Raw genomic sequence first — 21342 nt, forward strand, 5'->3', positions numbered from 1 at the left:
TTTGAATGGGTTGAAGAATGTGGGAATTGTGGAGCTTTGCAAAATGGACAATTAATTTTGAATGGGGGAAAAAAAATAGGAATTATGGAAATCCTGGATTTTTTTTTTTTTTTTACAATTGTTGAAAGGGAGTTCCTGAACAGGCTGAAAATTTTGAATTCGGAACAGTTTTGAATTGAACAATGTGGGAGTTGTGAAACTTTGAAAAATATCCCATTGATTTCAATGGGAGTTTCCCAAAAAATTGGGCATTTCGGGAAAGTGGGATTTTTTTTGGAAATGGTAAAAAAACTGAATTTTTTGAATAAGGTGAATTATTTGGTTTGGAATTTTCAAATCGGTCAAGAAACGTCAATGTAGTAAAATATTCAATTGACAAATGGTATTATGGAATTTCAGGAAAATAGGGAATTTCTCCAGTTCGAAGCAACTTCGTTTTTTGTCCTGATTAAAAGGAATGTTTGGACGGTGGAACAGTTGAAGTGGGTTGAAAAAATGTGGGAGGAGTAGTCGACAGAAAAAAGGGTGGAAATAGGACTTCGGAAAACCAGGAATTCTGGAAAATCCTGGAAAAAATATTCAGCTTGGAAAAAGGCTAGTTTGAATTTCCAGGATGGTGGAATGTGTGGAAGGTGGGATGGTATGAATCGGTTCTGGGAAATCTTGGATGAAAAATGGAAAAGGAGTAGTCAAACGAAAAAGTTTGGGAATAAGGTTAGGAGAAAAAAAAAACAGGAATTCCTGGAAATGTGTTGAATGAGGAAAAATGGTAGTTAGAAGGTGGAATGGTTTGAATGGGTTGAAGAATGTGGGAATTGTGGAAGTTTGAAAAATGGACAATTCATTTTGAATGGGGAAAAAATGAAAAAAAAAAAAAAAAAGGAATTTTGGGAAATCCTGGATTTTTTAAAAATAATTGTTAAAGTAGAGCACACAATTCCTGAACAGGCTTAATATTTTGAAGTTGGAACGGTTTGAATTGAAAAATGTGGGAGTTGTTAAACTTTGAAAAATGTCCCATTGATTTCAGTGGAAATATCCCCCAAAATTGGGAATTTCAGGAAAATCAGGAATTTTTTTGAAAATGGTTAAAAAAAAAAAATGGAATGGCCTGAATAAGTTAAAATGGTTGGTGTTGGACTTTTCACATCCGTCGAGAAATGTTGAAGTAGTAACATGTTGAATTGAGAAATTGTGTTACAAAATTCCTGGAATTTCGGGAAAACCGGGATTTTTCCAGTTAAAAAAATAACTTCCTTTTTTGGAAAACCAGGAATTCTGGAAAATCCTGGAATTTTTTTTAACTTGGAAAAAATGTAGTTTAACATTTCCAGAATGGTGGAATGTGTTGAAGGTGGAATGGATTGAATCGGTTGAAAAATGTGGAAATGGTGAAAGTTTGAAAAATGGACAATTCATTTTGAATGGGGAAAAAATGGAAAAAAAAAATAGGAATTTTGGGAAATCCTGGAATTTTTTTGAACTTGGAAAAAATGTAGTTTAACATTTCCAGAATGGTGGAATGTGTTGAAGGTGGAATGGTTTGAATCGGTTGAAAAATGTGGAAATGGTGAAAGTTTGAAAAATGGACAATTCATTTTGAATGGGGAAAAAATGGAGAAAAAAAATTGGAATTTTGGGAAATCCTGGAATTGTTTTGAACTTGGAAAAAAATGTAGTTTACCATTTCCAGAATGGTGGAATGTGTTGAAGGTGGAATGGTTTGAATCGGTTGAAAAATGTGGAAATGGTGAAAGTTTGAAAAATGGACAATTCATTTTGAATGGGGGAAAAATAGAGAAAAAAAAGGAATTTTGGAAAATCCTGGAATTGTTTTGAACTTGGAAAAAATGTAGTTTACCTTTTCCAGAATGGTGGAATGTGTTGAAGGTGGAATAGTTTGAATCGGTTGAAAAATGTGGAAATGGTGAAATTTTGAAAAATGGACAATTCATTTTGAATGGGGGAAAAATAGAGAAAAAAAAAGGAATTTTGGAAAATCCTGGAATTGTTTTGAACTTGGAAAAAAGGTAATTTACCTTTTCCAGAATGGGGGAATGTGTTGAAGGTGGAATGGTTTGAATCGGTTGAAAAATGTGGAAATGGTGAACGTTTGAAAAATGGACAATTCATTTTGAATGGGGAAAAAATGAAAAAATAAAAAAAATAGGAATTTTGGGAAATCCTGGAATTGTTTTGAACTTGGAAAAAAGGTAGTTTACCATTCCCAGAATGGTGGAATGTGTTAAAGGTGTAATGGTTTGAATCGGTTGAAAAATGTGGAAATGGTGAAAGTTTGAAAAATGGACAATTCATTTTGAATGGGGAACAAATGGGGAAAAAAAAGGAATTTTGGAAAATCCTGGAATTGTTTTGAACTTGGAAAAAAGGTAATTTACCTTTTCCAGAATGGGGGAATGTGTTGAAGGTGGAATGGTTTGATTCGGTTGAAAAATGTGGAAATGGTGAAAGTTTGAAAAATGGACAATTCATTTTGAATGGGGGAAAAATAGAAAAAAAAATTAATTTTGAAAAATCCTGGAATTGTTTTGAACTTGGAAAAAAGTTAGTTTACCTTTTCCAGAATGGTGGAATGTGTTGAAGGTGGAATGGTTTGAATCGGTTGAAAAATGTGGAAATGGTGAAAGTTTGAAAAATGGACAATTAGTTTTGAATGGGGGAAAAAAAGAAAAAAAAAGAATAATAAAAAAAAAAGGAATTTGGGGGAATCCTGGAATTTTTAAAAAAAAATAAAAGTTAAAGTAGAGCACACAATTCCTGAATAGTCTGAATATTTTGAAGTTGGAACAATGTGATTATTCATGTCCTTGCATTAGTGAAAATACATATTTTTTACAGATGTTTGACACCTTTAAGACTTCATGTTGATTAAAGTACACCAATGATGTATTAGTGCAGCATTGGCCTGCACGTGCAAGTCATGACAAAGTTTAATTGGATAAAAACCAACGATCAGCTTGGAGGGGCTGTGCAACATTGTGTCAAAATGTGGCTTTTGTGTTTGTTTAGTTCAAAAAACAACAAGACAATCCCGTTATTTCCTGACTTTGAAAAGAACGTTTGAAGGCGTCGCTCCAACACGCGAGGCTAATCTCTTCAAACCGGAGAAGATGTCACGAGGTCATCGCAGTTTCCCGTGAAGTGTCTTCAAGGAGACGACAGGTGAAAACAAAAGGATGTCACCTGAGGGGGGGTCACACACTGGCTAATTGGCTCTAATGGGAGCCAAATAAGTTGCTCTTTTTTTTTTTTTTTTTTTAGCGCATCACAGCAAACTTTAGTCAAGTGTGAAGAGGAGATCAGTAGCTAACATGGCGGCCGCGCTCCTGCTTGAACATTCCATCAGCACAGATGGGTTAAAACATTTGTCTTTGTGCGCACTCAAAAAAAGTGTTTACTATCCAACATCTCCCTCGGTGCTTCTTTTTGTTTGCGGTCCTGTGAGGAGAAAAACCATCGCTGCGGTCCAAAATGATGGCGGATTGAGAATAATGCTGCGACTACTTCAAAGTGCCCGGCCTCCCGAGTCGGTGAGGGGAAGAAACAAATAAATAATAAATAGCTAATTGCATTTTTCAAAGCCAAATCTAAAATTTCGGGGGGTTGAGGGAAGAAAAAAAAGAGATGCAGCATGAGGGGACGTGTTTTTATCAGCTTCCGCACGGACTTTGAAGGGCGTCCATCCAAGTGTGACAGAGATGTAACATGATAAGAGACGGAACGTGATAAAAGATGGAACATGATAAGAGATGAAACATGATAAGAGATGAAACATGATACGAGATGGAACATGATACGAGATGGAACATGATAAGAGATGGAACATGATACGAGATGGAACATGATACGAGATGGAACATGATAAGAGATGGAACATGATAAGACATGAAACATGATAAGAGATGGAACATGATAAGAGATGGAACATGATAAGAGACGGAACATGATAAGTGATGGAACATGATAAGAGATGGAACATGATAAGAGACAGAACATGATAAGAGATGGAACATGATAAGAGATGAAACATGATAAGATATGAAACATGATACGAGATGAAACATGATAAGAGACGGAACATGATAAGAGATGGAACATGATAAGATATGGGACATGATAAGAGATCAAACATGATAATAGATCAAACATGATAAGAGATGGAACATGATAAGAGATGAAACATGATAAGAGACGGAACATGATAAGAGATGGAACATGATAAGCGATGAAACATGATAAGATATGAAACATGATAAGAGATGAAACATGATAAGAGACGGAACATGATAAGAGATGGAACATGATAAGAGACGGAACATGATAAGAGACGGAACATGATAAGAGATGGAACATGATAAGAGACGAAACATGATAAGAGACGAAATGTGATAAGAGACGGAACGTGATAAGAGACGGAACGTTATAAGAGACGGAACCTGATAAGAGACGGAACGTTATAAGAGACGGAACATGATAAGAGACGAAACGTGATAACAGACGGAACATGATAAGAGACGGAACATGATAAGAGACGAAACGTGATAAGAGACGGAACATGATAAGAGACGGAACTTGATAAGAGACGGAACGTGATAAGACACGGAACATGATAAGAGACGGAACATGATAAGTGATGGAACATGATAAGAGATGGAACATGATAAGAGATGGAACATGATAAGATGGAACATGATAAGAGACGGAACATGATAAGAGACGGAACATGATAAGAGACGGAACGTGATAAGAGATGGAACATGATAAGAGATGGAACATGATAAGAGACGGAACATGATAAGAGATGAAACATGATAAGAGATGGAACATGATAAGAGACGGAACATGATAAGAGATGGAACATGATAAGAGATGGAACATGATAAGAGATGAAACATGATAAGAGACGGAACATGATAAGAGATGGAACATGTTTAGAGATGAAACATGATAAGAGATGGAACATGATAAGAGATGGAACATGATAAGAGATGGAACATGATAAGACTAGAAACATGATAAGACTAGAAACATGATGAGAGACGAAACGTGATAAGAGACAAAACGTGATAAGAGACAGAACGTTATAAGAGACGGAACCTGATAAGAGACGGAACGTGATAAGAGACGAAACGTGATAAGAGACGAAACGTGATAAGAGACGGAACGTGATAAGAGACGGAACGTGATAAGAGACGGAACATGATAAGAGACGGAACATGATAAGAGATGGAACGTGATAAGAGACGGAACATGATAAGTGATGGAACATGATAAGAGATGGAACATGATAAGAGATGGAACATGATAAGAGATGGAACATGATAAGTGATGGAACATGATAAGAGATGGAACATGATAAGAGACGGAACATGATAAGAGACGGAACATGATAAGAGACGGAACATGATAAGAGACGGAACATGATAAGAGATGGAACATGATAAGAGACGGAACATGATAAGAGACGGAACATGATAAGAGACGGAACATGATAAGAGATGGAACATGATAAGAGATGAAACATGATAAGAGATGGAACATGATAAGAGATGGAACATGATAAGAGATGGAACATGATAAGAGACGGAACATGATAAGAGACGGAACATGATAAGAGATGGAACATGATAAGAGACGGAACATGATAAGAGATGGAACATGATAAGAGACGGAACATGATAAGAGATGGAACATGATAAGAGATGGAACATGATAAGTGATGGAACATGATAAGTGATGGAACATGATAAGAGATGGAACATGATAAGAGATGTGACACAACAATAAAGATCAGACCTCCACCAAGGCCTCATTTGCATCAGCAGCACTTAGTAAACACACAACTGGCCTACATTGTATTTATTTATACATCCTTAATGTATTCTTATTTTCTATTTAGGTAATTGTCAATGTATTTATGTATTTCAATTTACATTTGCTCATATTTGTTTTTCTCTCTACTAAAAAAAAATGTTTCACACAGGAAGTGAACAAACGATCATAATGGCTGAGATGTGCAGACAATTTATGATTAAATAAGCTCTGCTTCTTCCTGCTCTTTTACAGAAATGTCCACTGTGCACAATAATATTATTAATATACGTGACAACTAACTTGGTTCAATGAATCTGAATAATCCAACTTTATCTAAAGGATATAGAACTTGTCACTAACAATAAGAAATGATAGGAGTATAGGAAGTCAAAGTGAACTCGTTTAATGTGGGATTAGTCACAACTAATATTCAATGAATGAAGTATAAAGGCTGATGAATAGTGCAGGTTATTTTCAACAGTGCAGGTTATTTTAAATAGTGCAGGTTATTTTGAATAGTGCAGGTTATTTTGAATAGTGCAGGTTATTTTGAATAGTGCAGGTTATTTTAAATAGTGCAGGTTATTTTGAATAGTGCAGGTTATTTTCAGGGCGCCTGCTGGGGTTGATGAATAGTGCAGGTTATTTTGAATAGTGCAGGTTATTTTGAATAGTGCAGGTTATTTTGAATAATGCAGGTTATTTTCAATAGTGCAGGTTATTTTGAATAGTGCAGGTTATTTTGAATAGTGCAGGTTATTTTGAGGGCACCTGCTGGGGTTAATGAATAGTGCAGGTTATTTTGAATAGTGCAGGTTATTTTAAATAGTGCAGGTTATTTTGAATAGTGCAGGTTATTTTGAATAGTGCAGGTTATTTTGAATAGTGCAGGTTATTTTAAATAGTGCAGGTTATTTTAAATAGTGCAGGTTATTTTGAATAGTGCAGGTTATTTTAAATAGTGCAGGTTATTTTGAATAGTGCAGGTTATTTTGAATAGTGCAGGTTATTTTGAGTAGTACAGGTTATTTTGAATAGTGCAGGTTATTTTGAGGGCACATGCTGGGGTTGATGAATAGTGCAGGTTATTTTGAATAGTGCAGGTTATTTTAAATAGTGCAGGTTATTTTAAATAGTGCAGGTTATTTTGAATAGTGCAGGTTATTTTGAATAGTGCAGGTTCTTTTAAATAGTGCAGGTTATTTTGAATAGTGCAGGTTATTTTGAATAGTGCAGGTTATTTTAAATAGTGCAGGTTATTTTAAATAGTGCAGGTTATTTTGAATAGTGCAGGTTATTTTGAATAGTACAGGTTATTTTGAATAGTGCAGGTTATTTTGAGTAGTGCAGGTTATTTTGAATAGTGCAAGTTATTTTGAATAGTGCAGGTTATTTTGAGTAGTACAGGTTATTTTGAGTAGTGCAGGTTATTTTGAATAGTGCAGGTTATTTTGAATAGTGCAGGTTATTTTGAATAGTACAGGTTATTTTGAATAGTGCAGGTTATTTTGAGTAGTACAGGTTATTTTGAATAGTGCAGGTTATTTTGAATAGTACAGGTTATTTTGAATAGTGCAGGTTATTTTGAGTAGTGCAGGTTATTTTGAATAGTGCAAGTTATTTTGAATAGTGCAGGTTATTTTGAGTAGTACAGGTTATTTTGAGTAGTGCAGGTTATTTTGAATAGTGCAGGTTATTTTGAATAGTGCAGGTTATTTTGAATAGTACAGGTTATTTTGAATAGTGCAGGTTATTTTGAGTAGTACAGGTTATTTTGAATAGTGCAGGTTATTTTGAATAGTACAGGTTATTTTGAATAGTGCAGGTTATTTTGAGTAGTACAGGTTATTGTGAGTACTGCAGGTTATTTTGAATAGTACAGGTTATTTTGAATAGTGCAGGTTATTTTGAGTAGTACAGGTTATTATGAATAGTGCAGGTTATTTTGAGGGCACCTGCTCGGGTTGGGATGTGATCAGGGATTATTGATCAGTGATCAGGGCTGTGGGCAACACATGATTCAATTCGATTCGATTCTTTGGCGTAACGATTCCATTCAGAATCGATTCTCGATTCAAAATCAATATATTTTACAGTAAAACAGTTTTTTTTTAATTGTTTTTTGATTTTTTTGAATTGATTAAGAATCGTTACAAATAAGAATCACAATTGATTGTAAAATGGATTTTTTATGTTTAGTTGACCCCTCCATCAATCAATCAATCAATCAATGTTTATTTATATAGCCATACATTATTTTATGTGACCTGCCACTTCATTTTATTTGGCCTGTCACATTATTTTATGTGACCTGCCGTATCATTTTATCTGGCCCTTCACGTTATTTCATGTGACCTGCAGCATCATTTTATCTGGCCCTTCACATTATTTTATGTGACCTGCTACTTCATTTTATTTGGCCTGCCACATTATTTTATGTGACCTGCCACTTCATTTTATTTGGCCTGCCACATTATTTAATGTGACCTGCCACTTCATTTTATTTGGCCTGCCACATTATTTTATGTGACCTGCCACATCATTTTACTGGCCCTTCACATTATTTTATGTGACCTGTCACTTCATTTTACTGCCCCCCCCCCCCCCCACTTAATTTTATGTGACCTGCCAATAAATTTTATTTGGCCCTTCACATTATTTTATGTGACGTGCCACTTAATTTTAATTGGGCCCCCACATTGTTTTATTTGACCTGCCACTTCATTTTATCTGGCCCATCACATTATTTCATGTGACCTGCCACTTCATTTTATTTGGCCCGTCACATTATTTTATGTGACCTGCCACTTCATTTTATCTGGCCCTTCACATTATTTCATGTGACCTGCCACTTCATTTTATCTGGCCTGTCACATTATTTTATGTGACCTGCCACTTCATTTTATTTGGCCCTTCATATTATTTTATGTGACCTGCCACTTCATTTTATTTGGCCTGTCACATTATTTTATGTGACCTGCCACTTCATTTTATTTGGCCTGTCACATTATTCTATGTGACCTGCCCATTCATTTATCTGGCCCTTCACATTATTTTATGTGACCTTCCACTTCATTTTACTTGGCCAACCACATTATTACAACTTGCCCCATTTGAATTGGCCTGGGAGCCTTGAAATAACTGTGCACCAACAAAGTATTAATTATTTAATACTTAATGTAATCGTTCTTTCCATTTTGACAAAAAATAAATAAAAATAATATAATTTCCTGCATGTAATTGACATTTATTTTAAAATGTAATATTACAATATGTGATCATGCAACAAATATTCTATTATTTCAACCACTGTTGGGCCGCTAGAACTTAGTCGAGGGCCACAAAAGAAAATGTTTCTCAGCTGGGCCGCGGCAATACTCAGTTGTAATTCACTTTCCCACCACTTGTGGCAGTAATGACAATATCAAACAAACAGAAGAAGTCTGGCGCTAAAGTCATAGAGAAGTTTCTTAAGCGCAAAAAATATGACTAAAGCTATATTTTCATTTTAAATTTACCAGTTTATTTAAGAAACATATTTATTATTCATTTTGTTAAAATGTATTTATCTTAGCACAGCATAATTGCATGTACATATATTTTTCATCAGTTATTCATGAGTCCCTTCTTATGCAGTATATTTGATTAGTATTTATTTTCGTAATCAGCCTGACCTAAGCCTTGATTGTAATCTCTGTGATTAACGCCTGCTTTCATATCTTTTGACTGTAGGTTGGATCCAATTATTGAATATGATTAAAATCAGAAGTATAATATTTGAGTGGTCCCCTTCGTAGTAAAAATGAAGTTGGCTCTCGATGACAAAAAGGTTAAGAAGCGCTGACATGTTGCAATTATTTTGTTTGTATAAAAATGTGACCATATTCTAATTGACCGTTTCAAAGCAAGTTACAAATGTCTACAATGTAAAAATCAAATGCATACGAAATTGAGAAATAATATCACATGATACATGAATATTTATATTTATTCACTGTTACAAGCGGCCCTTTGAGGGCAGCCACAACTGCCGCCTGGCCCCCAATGAAAATGACTGTTGACACCCCTGCTGCATTGGATTTTCACAATAAAAGTCAATTGTGTCTTAAAACATTGGGTTCATGTTACAAGTGATATTAAACTAGATGAGGTGTGAATGCTCCAATGCTGAAGTGAAATGCTGACAGAATGTACAATAGTTTGAATGTTGGAATGGTTCGAATGTTGAAGAGTCAGAATTTCCAGGAAAACCGGAATTTGGTTTGGAACTTGGGAAAGTGTTAGTTTGATGAGTGGAATGTGTTGATGTTGGAATGGTTTGAGTAGGTTGAAAAATGTGGGAATTGTGCAACTTGGAAAAATGTCCCATTCATTTCAATGGGAACTTCCTGGAAATTTGGGAATTTTGGGAAAAGCGGTTTGTCCTGAATGAGCTGAATTGGTTGGTGTTGGAATTGTTTGAATCGGTCAAGAAATGTTGAAGTAGTAAACGTTTTTTAATTGAGAAATTGTATTGTGGAATTTCGGGAATTTCGGGAAAACCGGGAATGTTTCTAGTTCCTAAACCAACTTGTTTTTTTTTTTGTCCTGACTAAGAAAAATGGTTTGACGGTGAAACAGTTGAAAAGGGATGAAAAAAGGAAAATTATTAGTCAAACGAAAGAGGTTGGAAATAGGGTTAGAAAAAAAAGGAGCAATCCCTGGAAATTTGTTGAACATGGAAAAATATTAGTTTGAATTTCCAGGATGACTTGGATGTGTTGAAGGTGGAATGCTTTGAAGGATGTGGGAATTGTGGAATTGTGTGAATTCCCAATTCATTTTGAATAGGGAAAATCCTGGAATTTTTTTTTACAATTGTTGAAAGGGAGCTCAAAAAACAACTCAGTTTTGAATTTCCAGGATGACTTGGATGTGTTGAAGGTGGAATGCTTTGAAGAATGTGGGAATTGTGGAATTGTGTGAATTCCCCATTCATTTTGAATAGGGAAAATAAAAAAACAATAGGAATTTTGGAAAATCCTGGAATTTTTTTTACAATTGTTGAAAGGGAGCTCACAATTCCTGGACAGGCTAAATATTTTGAAGTTGGAACCGTTTGAATTGAAAAATGTGGGAGTTGTCAAACTTTGAAAAATGTCCCATTGATTTCATTGGGAATTTCCCCCAAAATTGGGCATTTCGGGAAAAGCGGGAATTTTTTTGAAAATGGTATAAAAAAAAAACTGAATTGTCTGAATGAGTTGAAATGAATAGTGTTGGATTTTTTCAAATCGGTCAAGAACTGTCAATGTAGTAACATATTAAATTGACAAATGGTATTATGGAATTCCTGGAATTTCAGGAAATTAGGGAATTTTTCCAGTTCAAAAACCGCTTAGTTTTTTGTCCTGATTAAGAGGAATGTTTGGACGGTGGAACAGTTGAAGTGGTTAAATTGTGGAACTTTTAAAAATGTCCCATTCATGTCAGTTGGAATTTCCCAAAAATATGGGAATTTTGGGAAAAGCGGGAATTTTTTGGAAAATGGTAAAAAAAAAAACCTGAATGGTTGGTGTCGGAATTTTTCAAATTGGTTGAGAAATGTTGAAGTAGTAACATGTTGAATTGAGAAATGGTATTACAGAATTCCTGGAATTTTGATAAAAACAGGGAATTTTTCCACTTCAAAAAAACATGTCCGTTTTTTGTCCTGATTAAGAGGAATGTTTGGACGGTGGAACGGTTGAAGTGGGTTGAAAAATGTGGAAGTAGTAGTCGACAGAAAAAAGGGTGGAAATAGGACTTTGGAAAACCAGGCATTCTGGAAAATCCTGGAATTTTTTTTGAGCTGGGAAAAAGGGTAGTTTGAATTTCCCGGATGGTGGAATGAGTTGAAGGTGGAATGGTATGAATGGGTTCTGGGAAATCTGGGAATATTTGGAATTTATCAAGGGAAAGCCCGCGATGCCTGAATTCCTGAAGGAAGTGCGTGTGAATGCTCCAATGCTGAAGTTGAACTGAAATCCTGGAATTTTTTTAGAATTGTTGAAGTAGACACATAATTTTCAAACAGGCTGAATATTTTAAAGTGGGAACAGTTTGAATCAGATGAAAAATGTGGGAATTGTGGAACTTTGAAAAATGTCCCATTCATTTCAATGGGAATTTCCTAAACATTTGGGAATTTCGGGAAAAGCGGGAATTTTTTTGGAAAATGGTAAAAAACTTGAATGGTCTGAAAGAGTTTAAATGGTTGGTGTTAAAAATGTTCAAATCGGTTGAAGAAGTAACATGTTGAATTGAGAAATGGTATTACGGAATTCCTGGAATTTTGGTAATAAAAGGGAATTTTTCCACTTCAAAAAACATGTCAGTTTGTTGTCTTGATTAAGAGAAATGTTTGGACAGTGGAACGGTTGAAGTGGGTTGACAAATGTGGAAGGAGTAGTCACCACAAAAAAGGATGCAAATAAGGCTTTGGAAAAGCAGGCATTCTGGAAAATCCTGGAATTTTTTTGAACTTGGAAAAAAGGTAGTTTAAAATTTCCAGAATGTTGGAATGTGTTGAAGGTGGTTTGAATCGGCTGAAAAATGTGGAAATGGTGGAAGTTTGAAAAACGGCCAATTCATTTTGAATGGGAAAAATGTCCCGGAAAACCTGGAATTCTGGGAAATCTGGGAATTTGGGGAATCTGTCAAGGGAAAGCCTGCGATTCCCGAATAGGCTGAACAGTTTGAAGTTGGAAGGCTTTGAATGGGATGAAAAATGTGGAAGGTAGAGCGCACCAAATGTGGAGGAGAAGAAGAATGAATAGATGGAACAATTCCTGAAGGAAGTGCGTGTTAATGTTCCAATGCTGAAGTTGAACTGAAATCCTGAATTTTTTTTTTGAACTGTTGAAGTAGACACATCATTCTCAAACAGGCTGAATATTTTAAAGTGGGAACGGTTTGAATCAGATGAAAAATGTGGGAATTGTGGAACTTTGAAAAATGTCCCATTGATTTCAATGGGAATTTCCAAAATATTTGGGAATTTTGGGAAAAGCGGGAATTTTTTCTTTTGAAAATGGTAAAAAACTTGATTGGTCTGAAAGAGTTGAAATGGTTGGCGTTAAAAATTGTTAAATCGGTCAAAGAAGTAACATGTTGAATTGAGAAATGGTATTACGGAATTCCTGGAATTTGGGTAATAAAAGGGAATTTTTCCACTTCAAAAAACATGTCAGTTTTTTGTCCTGATTAAGAGAAATGTTTGGACGGTGGAACGGTTGAAGTGGGTTGACAAATGTGGAAGGAGTAGTCGCCACAAAAAAGGATGCAAATAAGGCTTTGGAAAAGCAGGCATTCTGGAAAATCCTGGAATTTTTTTGAACTTGTAAAAAAGGTAGTTTAAAATGTCCAGAATGGTGTGTTAAAGGTGGTTTGAATCGGCTGAAAAAAGTGGAAATGGTGGAAGTTTGAAAAACGGCCAATTCATTTTGAATGGGAAAAATGTCCCGGAAAACCTGGAATTCTGGGAAATCTGGGAATTTGGGGAATCTGTCAAGGGAAAGCCTGCGATTCCCGAATAGGCTGAACAGTTTGAAGTTGGAAGGCTTTGAATGGGATGAAAAATGTGGAAGGTAGAGCGCACCAAATGTGGAGAAGAAGAAGAAGAAATAGATGGAACAATTCCTGAAGGAAGTGCGTGTTAATGTTCCAATGCTGAAGTTGAACTGAAATCCTGGAATTTTTTTTTGAACTGTTGAAGAAGACACATCATTCTCAAACAGGCTGAATATTTTAAAGTGGGAACGGTTTGAATCAGATGAAAAATGTGGGAATTGTGGAACTTTGAAAAATGTCCCATTGATTTCAATGGGAATTTCCAAAATATTTGGGAATTTTGGGAAAAGCGGTAATTTTTTTTTTTGAAAATGGTAAAAAACTTGATTGGTCTGAAAGATTTGAAATGGTTGGTGTTCAAAATTATCAAATTGGTCAAAGAAGTAACATGTTGAATTGAGAAATGGTGTTACGGAATTCCTGGAATTTTCGTAATAAAAGGGAATTTTTACACTACAAAAACATCTCAGTTTTTTGTCCTGATTAAGAGAAATGTTTGGACGGTGGAACGGTTGAAGTGGGTTGACAAATGTGGAAGGAGTAGTCGCCACAAAAAAAGGATGCAAATAAGGCTTTGGAAAAGCAGGCATTCTGGAAAATCCTGGAATTTTTTTGAACTTGGAAAAAGGGTAGTTTAAAATTTCCAGAATGGTGGAATGTGTTGAAGGTGGTTTGAATCGGCTGAAAAATGTGGAAATGGTGGAAGTTTGAAAAACGGCCAATTCATTTTGAATGGGAAAAATGTCCCGGAAAACCTGGAATTCTGGGAAATCTGGGAATTTGGGGAATCTGTCAAGGGAAAGCCTGCGATTCCCGAATAGGCTGAACAGTTTGAAGTTGGAACGCTTTGAATGGGATGAAAAATGTGGAAGGTAGAGCGCACCAAATGTGGAGAAGAAGAAGAATAAATAGATGGAACAATTCCTGAAGGAAGTGCGTGTTAATGTTCCAATGCTGAAGTTGAACTGAAATCCTGGAATTTTTTTTTGAATTGTTGAAGTAGACACATCATTCTCAAACAGGCTGAATATTTTAAAGTGGGAACGGTTTGAATCAGATGAAAAATGTGGGAATTGTGGAACTTTGAAAAATGTCCCATTGATTTCAATGGGAATTTCCAAAGTATTTGGGAATTTGGGGAAAATCGGGAATTTTTTTTTTTGAAAATGGTAAAAAACTTGATTGGTCTGAAAGAGTTGAAATGGTTGGTGTTCAAAATTGCCAAATTGGTCAAAGAAGTAACATGTTGAATTGAGAAATGGTGTTACGGAATTCCTGGAATTTTGGTAATGAAAGGGAATTTTTACACCACAAAAACATCTCAGTTTTTTGTCCTGATTAAGAGAAATGTTTGGACAGTGGAACGGTTGAAGCGGGTTGACAAATGTGGAAGGAGTAGTCGCCAGAAAAAAAGGATGCAAATAAGGCTTTGGAAAAGCAGGCATTCTGGAAAATCCTGGAATTTTTTTGAACTTGGAAAAAAGGTAGTTTAAAATTTCCAGAATGGTGGAATGTGTTGAAGGTGGTTTGAATCGGCTGAAAAATGTGGAAATGGTGGAAGTTTGAAAAACGGCCAATTCATTTTGAATGGGAAAAATGTCCCGGAAAACCTGGAATTCTGGGAAATCTGGGAATTTGGGGAATCTGTCAAGGGAAAGCCTGCGATTCCCGAATAGGCTGAACAGTTTGAAGTTGGAAGGCTTTGAATGGGATGAAAAATGTGGACGGTAGAGCGCGGCAAAAATCTGGAGAAGAATAATAATAATTTTAAGTTGAAGAATAAATAGATGGATGTTGGGCAATTATTTTGCCCCGGGGGGGCCAAATTTAGAGAAAAAAAATGTGTCGGGGGGCCGGTATATCTCTTTTAAGGAACACTAATACAAAACCTCACAATAATGTCTGATTGAATGCTAAAAACTTTAGGACAGACCACATTAAAAAAACGTAATGAATTTTAAATTGTTTTATTGAATGAGACATGAAGATAAAGAATGTGGGATTTACAATATTAACTACGGAGGATAAAACACTGAATATTGAACAAAAAAAAACAGGCTGAATATTTTAAAGTGGGAACGGTTTGAATCAGATGAAAAATGTGGGAAATGTGGAACTTTGAAAAATGTCCCATTGATTTCAATGGGAATTTCCAAAATATTTGGGAATTTTGGGAAAAGCGGGAATTTTTTTTTTTGAAAATGGTAAAAAACTTGATTGGTCTGAAAGAGTTGAAATGGTTGGTGTTAAAAATGTTAAAATCGGTTGAAGAAGTAACATGTTGAATTGAGAAATGGTATTACGGAATTCCTGATATTTTGGTAGTAGAAGGGAATTTTTCCACTTCAAAAAACATGTCAGTTTTTTGTCTTGATTAAGAGAAATGTTTGGACAGTGGAACGGTTGAAGCGGGTTGACAAATGTGGAAGGTGTTAAAAACTTTAGGACAGACCACATTAAAAAAACGTAATGAATTTTAAATTGTTTTATTGAATGAGACATGAAAATAAAGAATGTGGGATTTACAATATTAACTACGGAGGATAAAACACTGAATATTGAACAAAAAAAACAGGCTGAATATTTTAAAGTGGGAACGGTTTGAATCAGATGAAAAATGTGGGAATTGTGGAACTTTGAAAAATGTCCCATTGATTTCAATGGGAATTTCCAAAATATTTGGGAATTTTGGGAAAAGCGGGAATTTTTTTTTTTGAAAATGGTAAAAAACTTGATTGGTCTGAAAGACTTGAAATGGTTGGTGTTAAAAATGTTAAAATCGGTTGAAGAAGTAACATGTTGAATTGAGAAATGGTATTATGGAATTCCTGGAATTTTGGTAGTAAAAGGGAATTTTTCCACTTCAAAAAACATGTCAGTTTGTTGTCTTGATTAAGAGAAATGTTTGGACAGTGGAACGGTTGAAGCGGGTTGACAAATGTGGAAGGTGTTAAAAACTTTAGGACAGACCACATTAAAAAAACGTAATGAATTTTAAATTGTTTTATTGAATGAGACATGAAAATAAAGAATGTGGGATTTACAATATCAACTACGGAGGATAAAACACTGAATATTGAACAAAAAAATATTGCAAAATTAAACTTAAAATGCAACAAACACACTAAAATATGAACGTGAAGGGTAAACAAAACTACTTTGGTGCCTCCCTGTGACTTACATGACCTTAGTAACTCATTAGATGACCATAGTAACTAATTAGATGACCATAGTGACTCATTAGATGACCAATTAGATGAGCATAGTAACTAGTATATCATGCAGATTCCAACCATTGAAATACTTAGTATAGTTGAAAACTTACGATCATTAGAAAACATGACTGCACATCATAATAGCAGCTACACTTTGTGAATTGTAAATTCAATTTATATAGCGCTTTTCTCTGGTGACTCAAAACGCTTTTACATAATGAAACCCAATATCTAAGTTACATTTAAACCAGTGTGGGTGGCACTGGGAGCAAGTTCTTGCCCAAGGACACAAAGGCAGTGACTAGGATGGCGGAAGCGGGGATCGAACCTGGAACCCTCAAGTTGCTGGCACTGCCACTCCACCAACCGAGCTATACCGCCCCACTTTCCATCTTAAACATGTAAAGAAATGATGATTGAAAAGTTTAACGGGTCTTAATTTGCCTGGTGTAGAGAATCATATGTGTGAATGTTTAGAACAGGGGTCACCAACCTTTTTGAAAGCAAGAGCTACTTCTTGGGTAGTGATTAATGCGAAGGGCTACCAGTTTGATACACACTTAAATAAATTGCCAGAAATAGCCAATTTGCTCAATTTACCTTTAACTCTATGTTATTATTAATAATGAATGATATTTACACTTAATCGAACGGTTTAAAAGAGGAGAAAACACGAAAAAAATGACAATTACATTTTGAAACATAGCTTATCTTCAATTTCGACTCTTTAAAATTCAAAATTCAACCGAAAAAAAGAGAAAAACTAGCTAATTTGAATCTTTTTGAAAAAATTAAAAAAAGAATTTATGGAACATCATTAGTAATTTTTCCTGATTAAGATTAATTTTAGAATTTTGATGACATGTTTTAAATAGGTTAAAATCCAATCTACACTTTGTTAGAATATATAACAAATTGGACCAAGCTATATTTCTAACAAAGACAAATCATTATTTCTTCTAGATTTTCCAGAACAAACATTTTAAAAGAAATTCAAAAGACTTTGAAATAAGATTTAAATTTGATTCTACAGATTTTGTAGATTTGCCAGAGTAATTTTTTTGAATTTTAATCATAATAAGTTTGAAGAAATATTTCACAAATCTTCTTCGTCGAAAAAACAGAAGCTAAAATGAAGAATTAAATTAAAATGTATTTATTATTCTTTACAATAAAAACAATAAATTTACTTGAACATTGATTTAAATTGTCAGGAAAGAAGAGGAAGGAATTTAAAAGGTAAAACGGTATATGTGTTTAAAAATCCTAAAATCATTTTTAGGGTTGTATTTTTTCTCTAAAATTGTCTTTCTGAAAGTTATAAGAAGCAAAGTAAAAAAATTAATGAATTTATTTAAACAAGTGAAGACCAAGTCTTTAAAATATTTTCTTGGATTTTCAAATTCTATTTGAGTTTTGTCTCTCTTAGATTTAATAATGTCAGGCAAAGCGAGACCAGCTTGCTAGTAAATAAATACAATTTAAAAAAATAGAGACAGTTTACTGGTAAGTGCTGCTATTTGAGCTATTTTTAGAACAGGCCAGCGGGCTACTCATCTGGTCCTTACGGGCTACCTGGTGCCCGCGGGCACCGCGTTGGTGACCCCTGGTTTAGAACATTCACACATATGATTTGTAATGCAATCAGTCTAAAAATGTTTTTGAGACATCGTGTCATACTCGCGTGAAGTCTTGTTGGACAAAGTAACTTCCTTTGCCTGGGGCAAGTCAATCAAAGTTGACTTATATAGCCCTAAGTCACGAGTGTCTCAAAGGGCTGCACAAGCCACACACTGCAAAAAGTCAGTGTTCAAAAACAAGAAAAAAACACAAAAATGAGGGGTATTTTATTTGAACTAAGCAAAATTATCTGCCAATAGAACAAGAAAATTCGGCTTGTCAAGACTTTCCAAAACAAGTCAAATGAGCTAACCTCAATGAACCCAAAAATAGCTTAAAAAAAGTATATTCTCACTAATAACAAGTGCACTTTTCTTGGTAGAGAAAACAAATATGAGACCTTTTTTTGCTGAATATGTTGAAAAATATTCTTAAATGAAGTAAATGCTAGTGCCATTATCTTGACATAATGATATGCGCTCGGCATTACATTTCTTGAAACCAGCAAACTTATACTAAAAACTAGTTTATTGTTCTTAATGGAAAGGCAAAAAGGCAACGCTCAGGCAAATCATATTGTCTAAAAATGCCTTTTCCCATCGATAACATGACATCATCGCGCCAAGTGTGTGCTCTTTCAGTCAATTAGTGAGCAAGAAATATATATATATATATATATATATATATATATATATATATATATATATATATATATATATATATATATATATATATATATATATATATATATCAGTGTTTCCCATAAACTGCCAAGATACCTGTGGCGGTGGGGGCGTGGTCACCATGACATCATCGAGTAATTTGCATAATTTACTACAATGATATGATTTTCTCTAAAAAGGCTCAAAAAATGTATACTTACTATATAATATATATAATACGGTAATATATATATATATATATATATATATATATATATATACATATATATATATATATATATATATATATATATATATATATTACCGTTCAAAAGTTTGGGGTCACATTAAAATGTCCTTATTTTTGAAGGAAAAGCACTGTACTTTTCAATGAAGATAACTTTAAACTAGTCTTAACTTGAAATAAATACACTCTATACATTGCTAATGTGCTAAATGACTATTCTAGCTGCAAATGTCTGGTTTTGGTGCAATATCTACATAGGTGTATAGAGGCCTATTTCCAGCAACTATCACTCCAGTGTTCTAATGGTACAATGTGTTTGCTCATTGGCTCAGAAGGCTATATAATAATAATAATAACTCATGTAAAATACAAAAGTCAACTCTCAAATTTTTAAATAAATCATGTCACACTTTGAACTGGACACCAAATCTGTTATCTGTTTCTTTGTCAGTTAGTGAAGACCAAGTCTTTAAAATGTTTTCTTGGATTTTCAAATTCTATTTGAGTTTTGTCTCTCTTAGAATTAAAAATGTCGAGCAAAGCGAGACCAGCTTGCTAGTAAATAAATAAAATTAAAAAAATAGAGGCAGCTCACTGGTAAGCATACTTGCCAACCCTCCCGTTTTTAGCGGGAGAATCCCGGTATTAAGCGCCTCTCCCGACAACCTCCCGGCAGATATTTTCTCCCGACAAACTCCCGGTATTCAGCCGGAGCTGGAGGCCACGCCCCCTCCAGCTCAATGCGGACCTAAGACTGAGTGGGGACAGCCTGTTCTCACGTCCGCTTTCCCACAATATAAACAGCTTGCCTGCCCAATGACGTCATAACATCAAGGGCTTTTAGAGAGTAGAGTGCACAACTGCGCACACAACAAGGAGACGAAGCAGAAGAACGAGGAAATTACAGACATGGCGACGCCGTCGACGAGCAAGATGACGAAATACGCTTGCGAGTTCCAAAACGAATGGAAACAAGAATTTCAGTTCATCCAGGACAGTTCGAAGGGGAAGGAGTATGTTGCCTGTAAATTTGTAGGACAGACTTCTCCATTGAACACGGTGGCCGAAATGATATACTCATCATGAACGGAGAAGTTAAACGGGACAATACTGCCATCTAAAGGATAGCCACCGGAACACTGAAATTCAAGTATTTATTTTATGTAAATAAAATAAATATATATATATATGTATATATATATATAAAAATATATATATATATATATATATATATATATATATATATATATATATATATATATATATATATATATATATATATATATATATATATATATATATATATATATTGCTAGAATTCACTGAAAGTCAAGTATTTCATATATATATATATATATATATATATATATATATATATATATATATATATATATATATATATATATATATATATATATATATATATATATATATGAAATATATATGAAATACTCGAGTTGGTGAATTCTAGCTGTAAATAACCCCCCAGCCCCACCCCCTACCCCCCACCTCCCGATATTGGAGGTCTCAAGGTTGGCAAGTATGCTGGTAAGTGCTGCTATTTGTAGCTATTTTTAGAAAAGGCCAGCGGGCTACTCATCTGGTCCTTACGGGCTACCTGGTGCCCGCGGGCACCGCGTTGGTGACCCCTGATCTAGAGATTTAAAACTTGAATAATAATAAAAATAATAATACTGAATAATAATGACACATTTTTAATATTTTTTTGGACCAAAACCCTTTGGGGTCCCTGGGATCAAGCCTGAGTGGTATATTTTGTATACATATATTCTATTGGTTTTTAATATAAAAAATATCAAAATGGCCCCCGCTTGCTTGGATTTTTCAGAATGCGGCCCTCAGTGGAAAAAGTTTGGACACCCCTGACTAATGGCGTTCTCGTGCAAGCTCGTATGTTTGGCAGCGAAGGCCCGCGTCTGCACGCCAGTCTTTTGCTGGTGCGTGCGTCCCATTACTGCCGTTTAACCCCCGTCCTCCCCTGAACGCACCATTCTTCCCGCACACCCACCCAGCCCTTCACTTTTTGTCCTAAGAGGGCAATTAAGGAAACAAACCTTCTCCCCAAGACACGCTGACTGCCAGCTTTGCATACTAATGCCACGCCAAGTGGTTACAAATAATAAGTGCTCTAATTACCAGCACTGTTTTCAAT

This window comes from Entelurus aequoreus, linkage group LG04 (genome assembly GCF_033978785.1).
Source record: "Entelurus aequoreus isolate RoL-2023_Sb linkage group LG04, RoL_Eaeq_v1.1, whole genome shotgun sequence".
Classification (NCBI taxonomy): Eukaryota; Metazoa; Chordata; class Actinopteri; order Syngnathiformes; family Syngnathidae; genus Entelurus; species Entelurus aequoreus.